This window comes from Macaca nemestrina, chromosome 8 (genome assembly GCF_043159975.1).
Source record: "Macaca nemestrina isolate mMacNem1 chromosome 8, mMacNem.hap1, whole genome shotgun sequence".
Taxonomy (NCBI): Eukaryota; Metazoa; Chordata; class Mammalia; order Primates; family Cercopithecidae; genus Macaca; species Macaca nemestrina.
This window is the reverse complement of record NC_092132.1, coordinates 92,255,532-92,263,668: the sequence shown is the minus strand read 5'-3', so window position 1 is coordinate 92,263,668 and position 8,137 is coordinate 92,255,532. Positions and strand designations below refer to the sequence as shown.

The following is an 8,137-nucleotide window of genomic DNA, read 5'->3' as shown; positions in this document are numbered from 1 at the left end:
GGTCAGGCTTTTTTAAAATTTAATTTTTTTTAGGTTCAGATTTTTTTTGTTTATTTAACTATTTATTGAATTTTTTTTATTTCAGTGGCTCCTAGGGTACGAGTCATTTTTAGTTACATGAATAAATTGCATAGGTGAAGTCTGAGATCTTAGCGCACCATTCACCTGACTAGTGTACAATGTATGCAATAAGCAGTTTTTAATTTCTTGCCCTTATTTTTTTTTTCCTCATTAAACTTTTTTAATGGGTCTCAAAATTCTGTGACAAATTTTTGGTCAAGTTGTTTCCATTAACAAGTACTGATTTTAAAAACTAATAACTTAAAACTGCCACACGCAAAAAAGAAAACCAAAGTGGTCCACAAAACATTCTCCTTTCCTTCTGAAGGTTTTACGATGCATTGTTATCATTAACCAGTCTTTTACTACTAAACTTAAATGGCCAATTGAAACAAACAGTTGTGAGACCGTTCTTCCACCACTGATTAAGAGTGGGGTGGCAGGTATTAGGGATAATATTCATTTAGCCTTCTGAGCTTTCTGGGCAGACTTGGTGACCTTGCCAGCTCCAGCAGCCTTCTTGTCCACTGCTTTGATGACACCCACCGCAACTGTCTGCCTCATATCACAAACAGCAAAGCGACCCAAAGGTGGATAGTCTGAGAAGCTCTCAACACACATAGGCTTGCCAGGAACCATATCAACAATGGCAGCATCACCAGACTTCAAGAATTTAGGGCCATCTTCCAGTTTTTTACCAGAACGGCGATCAATCTTTTCCTTCAGCTCAGCAAACTTGCATGCAATGTGAGCCGTGTGGCAATCCAACACAGGGGCATAGCCAGCACTTATTTGGCCTGGATGGTTCAGGATAATCACCTGAGCAGTGAAGCCAGCTGCTTCCATTGGTGGGTCGTTTTTGCTGTCACCAGCAACGTTGCCACAACGAACATCCTTGACAGACACATTCTTGACATTGAAGCCCACATTGTCCCCAGGAAGAGCTTCACTCAAAGCTTCATGGTGCATTTCGACAGATTTTACTTCAGTTGTAACATTGACTGGAGCAAAGGTGACCACCATACCGGGTTTGAGAACACCAGTCTCCACTCGGCCAACAGGAACACTACCAATACCAACAATTTTGTAGACATCCTGGAGAGGCAGGCGCAAGGGCATGTCAGTTGGACGAGTTGGTGGTAGGATGCAGTCCAGAGCCTCAAGCAGCGTGGTTCCACTGGCATTGCCATCCTTACGGGTGACCTTCCATCCCTTGAACCAAGGCATGTTAGCACTTGGCTCCAGCATGTTGTCACCATTCCAACCAGAAATTGGCACAAATGCCACTGTGTCGGGGTTGTAGCCAATTTTCTTTATGTAAGTGCTGACTTCCTTAACAATTTCCTCATATCTCTTCTGGCTTTAGGGTGGCTCAGTGGAATCCATTTTGTTAACACCAACAATTAGTTGTTTCACACCCAGTGTGTAAGCCAGAAGAGCATGCTCTCGGGTCTGCCCATTTTTGGAGATACCAGCTTCAAATTCACCAACATCAGCAGCAACAATCAGGACAGCACAGTCAGCCTGAGATGTCCCTGTAATCATGTTTTTGATGAAGTCTCTGTGTCCTGGGGCATCAATGATAGTCACATAATACTTGCTGGTCTCAAATTTCCACAAGGAGATATAAATGGTGATACCACGTTCCCGCTCAGCTTTCAGTTTATCCAAGACCCAAGCATACTTGAAGGAGCCCTTTCCCATCTCAGCAGCCTCCTTCTCAAATTTTTCAATGGTTCTTTTGTCGATGCCACCGCATTTGTAGATCAGATGGCCAGTAGTGGTGGACTTGCCCGAATCTATGTGTCCAATGACGACAATGTTGATATGAGTCTTTTCCTTTCCCATTTTGGCTTTTAGGGGTAGTTTTCACGACACCTGTGTTCTGGCGGCAAACTCATTGTGAAAAAGCTCTTGCCCTTCTTATACCCTCCTGTTTCTGAGTCTCCAAAGTCCATTATACCACTCTGTATACCTTTGTGTACCCATAGCTTAGCTCCCACTTATAAGTGAGAACATATGGTATTTGGTTTTCCATTCTTGAGTTACTTCACTTAGAATAATGGCCTTCAGCTCCATCCAAGTTGCTGCAAAAGACATTATTTTGTTCTTTTTATGGCAGATTAGTATTCCATAGTGTATATATAACAAAGTTTATTTATTCCCTCATTGGCTGATGGGCACTTAGGTTGGTTCTATATCTTTGCAATTGTGAATTGTGCTGCAATAAATATATGCATACAAGTGTCTGTTTGATGTAATGACTTCTTTTCCTTTGGGAAGAGACCTGGTAGTGGGATTGTTGGATCAAATGGTAGATCTACTTTTAGTTCTTTAAGGAATCTCCATACTGTTTTTCCATAGTGGTTATACTAATTTACATTCCCACCAGCAGTGTAAAAGCATTCCACTTTCACTGCATCCATGCCAACATCTATTGTTTTTTGACCTTTTAATAATGGCCATTCTTGCAGGAGTAAGGTGATATCTCACTGTGTAATTTGCATTTCTCTGATGATTAATGATGTTGAGCATTTTTTCCTATGTTTATTTGTATATCCTCCTTTGAGAAATGTCTATTCATGCCATTTGCTCACTCTTTGATGGGATCATTTGTGCTTTTATCTTGCTGATTTGTTTGAGAATCTGGATATTATTTCTTTGATGGATGCATAGTTTGCAAATATTTTCTCCCATTCTGTGGGTAGTCTGTTTACTCTGCTGATTATTTCTTTTGCTGTACAGAAGCTTTTTGCTTAACTAGGTCCAATTTAATTTGGTTTTATTGCATTTGCTTTTGGCATCTTAGTCATAAGTTATTTGCCTAGACTAATGTGTGAAAGAGTTTTCCCAGGTTCTTTCTGGAATCTGTGTAGTTTCAGGTCTTAGATTTAAGTCTTTGATCCATCTTGAGTTGACTTTTGTATAAGGTGAGAGATAGGAGCCCAATTTCATTCTTCTACATTTGGGTAGCCTGTTTTCCCAGCACTGTGTATTAAATAGGTCGTCCTTTCTTAGATTCAGTTTTAAGAGCAAGATTTTAACTCTTAGTTTTCTTTCCAGAGCTGTAACAAATTACATCTCATATTATAAAGGAACATACTCTATGCAAAAAGATATTTATTATAGACTTCCCTGAAAATATTTTGTTAAATAAAAGGACCCCAAAGTAATCAATGTCATCAGCTCCAAATTCTATCTGAATGAACTGTAGCATAGACATAGAGACAATTGGGAAGATATTTACAGCAAATATATTAAGTCCAGGGGCTGCAGCACTGAGACACTGGGAATGGCAGCAGGAGAGGCCCCAACCTTCAGGCCTGCTCCGGGGTATGTCTCTGAGCCCTATGCCAAACCTCCTGTGCTCTTGTCTTGTTTCCAAGCCTCTTCTCTAGCCCTACATTTGATTCTAATTCTGTAAACGACACAATATTTTTCCAATACATTCTGAAGTTAGCCAGAATCCATTGCTGGGTCTTGCAAACAAAAATACTGACTTTTACAACCTTCCAATTTGTCTTTTATTTCTCTGTTTTTCTTTCATCCACAAATTTCTAGATATATTCTTTTTAATTAAAATAGTTAAGAATGATCATTCAGGTGGTTACATAGGTTTTTGTGGATTTTATAGATACACAACCATTATTAGTACAGGATAAGAAATCAACTAAAAAAATCAGTAGCATTATATATGCCAACAGCAAACAATCTGAAAAAGAAATCAAGGAAGCAATTCCATTTAGAGTAGCTACAAAAATTAAAATACCTAGCAATAAATTTAACCAAGGAGGTGGAGGAGCTTTACAATGAAAACTATAAAATATTAAGAAAAGAACTTGAAGAAGACACAAATAAAGATATTCTGTGTTCATAAATTAGAAGAATTAATGTTGTTAAAACACCCATACTATAAGTAATTTACAGCTTCCTTGCAATTCTTATCAAACCACCAATGACATTCTTCACAACAATACAAAAAAAATCCTAAAATTTATATGGGACCACAAAATACCATGAATAGCCAAAGCAATCTTAAGCAAAAAGAACAATGCTGGAAGCATTACATTACCTGACTTCAAAATACATTACGAAGCAACAGTAACCCAAACAACATGGTACTGGCATGAAAACAGACACATGTACCAATGGAACGGAATAGAGAATCCAGAAGTAAATCCATGAATTTACAGCTGGGTCATTTTTGGCAGAAGTGCCAAGAACACACAATGGGGGAAGGACAGTCTCTTCAACTAATTGGTTCTAGGAAAACTGGATACCCACGTACAGAAGAATGCATAGACCCCTATCTCTCACCACTTACAAAAATCAACTCAAAATGGATTTTTTGAGTTGTGCTTAACTGTAAAACCTGAAACCATGAAACTACTAGAAGAAAACATGTGGGAACACTTCTTGACATTGGTCCGGGCAAGGATTTTTTAAAGATAAGGACCCAAATCACAGGCAACAAAAGCAAATTGGGATTATATCAAACTAAAAAGCTTCTGCACAGTGAAAGAAGGCAAAGGAAACAATCAACAGAGTGAAAAGACAACCTATAGAATGGGAGAAAAACTATGCAAACTATGCATCTCACAGGACATTAATATCCAGAATATATAAGGAACTTAATTCACTAGCAAAATGATAATAATTTGATTAATGAATAGTCAAAAGACCTGAATAGACATTTCTCAAAAGAAGACATACAAATGGCCAATATGTGTATGAAAACAATGCTCAACATTGCTAATCATCAGGAAAATTCAAATAAAAATGACAATGAGACATCATCTCACTCCAGTTAGAATAACTATTATCAAAAAGACAAAAATAAATGCTGAATGTAGAGAAAGGAGAATCAAACACTATATTTAAATTAATACAGCCATTATAGAAAACAATCTCAAGTTTCCTCAGAAAACTAAAATTAAAACTATCAAACTATTCATCAGTCTTCCTTCTGGATATATATTCAAAGGAAAGAAAATCAGTATGTTGAAGAGATATCAGCAGCACTGCCATGTTTATTGCAGCACTATTCACAATAGCCAAGATATGAAATCAACCAAAGTGTCCATCAATAGAGGAATGAATGAAGAAAACCTAATATATTTACACAATGGAATACTCTTTTGCTCTGTAAGAGAATAAAATCCTGTCATTTCTGACAACATAGATAAGCCCAGAGGACAGTATGTTAGGTCAAATAACTCATGCTCAGAAAGATAAACACCCCCATGACTTCACTTATATGTGGAATCTAAAAAAGCATGATTTCATAGAGGTAGAGAGTAAAATAGTGGTTACCAGAGGCTGTGAACAGGAGAAGAGGGGGATGGAGAGATGTTGGTCAATGATTACAAAGTTACAGTAAAACAGGAAGAAGAATGAGTTCTAGTGTTCTATTGCACAGTAGGGTGACTATAGTTAATAACATAGTGTATATTTCAAAATAACTAGAAGAGAGAGTTTCGAATGCCCTCACCACTAAGAAATGACAATATTTGAGATGATGAATATGCTAATTACCCTAATGTGATAATTACATAATGTATACATATGTCAAAATGTCACACTGTACCCCATAAATATGTACAAGTGTTATATGTCAATTAAAAATGTAATAAAACTGAAAAATACATGAAAAATTAGTACATTTGGTATGAGAAGATGTGTTTCACATTCCAAAGTGACTTTTAAAAACTTTTCCAAATAATAGTTATATATCAGTTAGAAGTTTCTAAATCATGTTAGTAGGCAGATTTTTTTCATACAAGGAAAGTTAATTGTACAAAAATAATTTCTTTCACAGTTAAGTTTCCTAACTATCAAACTTCCCAGCTAAGCTTTCTTCTTAAAATGTCTGTTATTATCCCAGTTAAGGAACTATATATAGGAGCTCGAATTTTCATCAGATTGATGAAACGTCAGCTCCTTCAGAGAATGGATTTTCAGTAATCCATCTGTTAAATGGTTGGGTTTTTTTAAGTATGAGATTTCACAATACATGATAAGAGGAAAATATTTAGATCCTTTAGCCATATTATTTTGACAAAATGGCATATTTACTCAATAGAAGGTCTTCACAAGTAATTGTAGTTTCCATCAAGGCCAATTCTTACACTCAGCTGTAATTACTTTGGATTTTCTGTAGTTCACATCTCATTCTCTAGCTTACTTACAAAGAAAATTGTGATTAGAATTTAGAATTTTCAAAATTGTCCTTGAAACTCTTTGCCTCTTCCTAAGGGAAGAAATTTAAATCTCTTTAAAACTGATGATTTGACTGGAAGCCTAACGTGAATGCAAAGTTGGTGAGAGATCATATCAAAGTCACATAGCTGATCAGTGGCTAAATCAGGACTTTAATATAGGTCTTTTGCTCCAAGGCTGTGTTCTACTTATAGCAAAATATTGTATTTTTTTAGGTATCACTATTTTAGAACTTTTTTTGAAAACAAACTGAAACACTCTTTTGTGGGTACATGTAAATGTCTCAATTGCATTCTTTTTGTACTTTAAAATGCACTTAGTAATTTTAGTTCCTTCAATGTTCACATATCAAGCAGTTTATGTTAGTGGACTTTAAGGTTGAATTTTAAAATATTAATGTTTAAACCAATTAAAGATGCAATAATTCAACTTGTTTGAACACTTTTTCAATAAGATTTGGATTTCTTAAGAGCATTCTAACAGTAACAAAAGATTCTAATTGTCTTTAATTTATTGAAGAAATATTATTGGGAACCAACCATGGGCCAAGAACTGTTCTGGGAACGTGGGATGCCTCAGATAACTGAAAAAAAACCCACAATCTCTGCTCTCATGAAACTAATATTTTTAAAAATTATGAACAGACAATAAACAAAATGGAAATGGAAATCCTTTGGAAAGTTTGAATAGAAAAGCAATATAACCTGGCTTATGTTTTAAAAAGATAACCATAAGATAGCCATAAGTACTATATAGAAAGCATCCTAAGAGGGTGGGAGAAGATGAGGGTAGAAACATGAACACTACTTGGAAACATATTACAATAGTCTATTGAGAGATGCTGGTGGTGTGGAAAAGGTGATAGCCATAAAGATCATAAGCACGTTAGACTCAGGAAATATTTTGAGGGTAGAGCCAAGAGGATTTCCTGGCAAATAGAGTGAGATGAAGGAAGGATTTAAAAATGCATCCAAGGATTTGGAGTACACAACAGGAAGGATTAGCTGCTTTCAACAGAGATGGGAAAGAATTTGAGAAGCGCAAATGTGGGGAGAAAAGACTAAAAAATGATTAACAGCTCAGACGGGACCAATGACATATGTCTGTCTCCATGTATTTCATAAAAGAGGCCACATGCTTTTTGGTGGGGGGTCTCTTTGCAGTGAGTTGAAACGAGAATGATGAGTTGTGTTTAAATGCATACCTGGGGTCGGCCAGGCACGGTGGCTCATGCCTGTAATCCCAGCACTTTTGGAGGCTGAGGCAGGTGGATCATCTGAGGTTGGGAGTTAGAGACCAGCCTGACCAACATGGAGAAACCCCGTGTCTACTAAAAATATAAAATTAGCCGGGTGTGGTGGCACATGCCTGTAATCCCAGCTACTCAGGAAGGCTGAAGCAGGAGAATTGCTTGAACCCAAGAGGCGGAGTTGCGGTTAGTCGAGATCGTAATACTGCACTCCAGCCTGATCAACAAGAGCAAAACTCGGTCTCAAAAAAAAAAAAAAAAAAAAAAAAAGAAAGAAAGAAAGAAAAGAAAAGAAAAAGAAAAAGAAAAAGAAAAAGAAGTAAACGAATACCTAGCGTCTAGTAAGGAGGGTCAAAGTCCTAGGAGCTAGAAGACATTTGGCTTTCAGAGACTTTTATTCAGTACCATGGACAGCTTCAAACCAAAGCTGTACACCAAGGATGTTCAATCTTTTGACTTCCCTGGGCCACACTGGAAGAAGAATTTTCTTGGGCCACACATAAAATACACCAACACTAATGATAGCTGATGAGCTTTAAACAAGTCACAAAAAAAAGCCTCATAATGTTTTAAGAAAGTTTATGAATTTCTGTTGGGCCACATTCAAAG

At 36.8% G+C, this 8,137-nt stretch overlaps 1 pseudogene across 1 annotated transcript; it reads right to left on the bottom strand.

Annotated features, from left to right (window-relative positions):
• Window positions 1-213: 213 nt before the first annotated feature.
• Window positions 214-1,953, bottom strand: LOC105463391 (elongation factor 1-alpha 1 pseudogene; annotated as a pseudogene). Its single transcript, XR_976302.3, has one exon. The product of XR_976302.3 is annotated as an elongation factor 1-alpha 1 pseudogene (transcript).
• Between the last annotated feature and the right edge of the window lie 6,184 nt (window positions 1,954-8,137).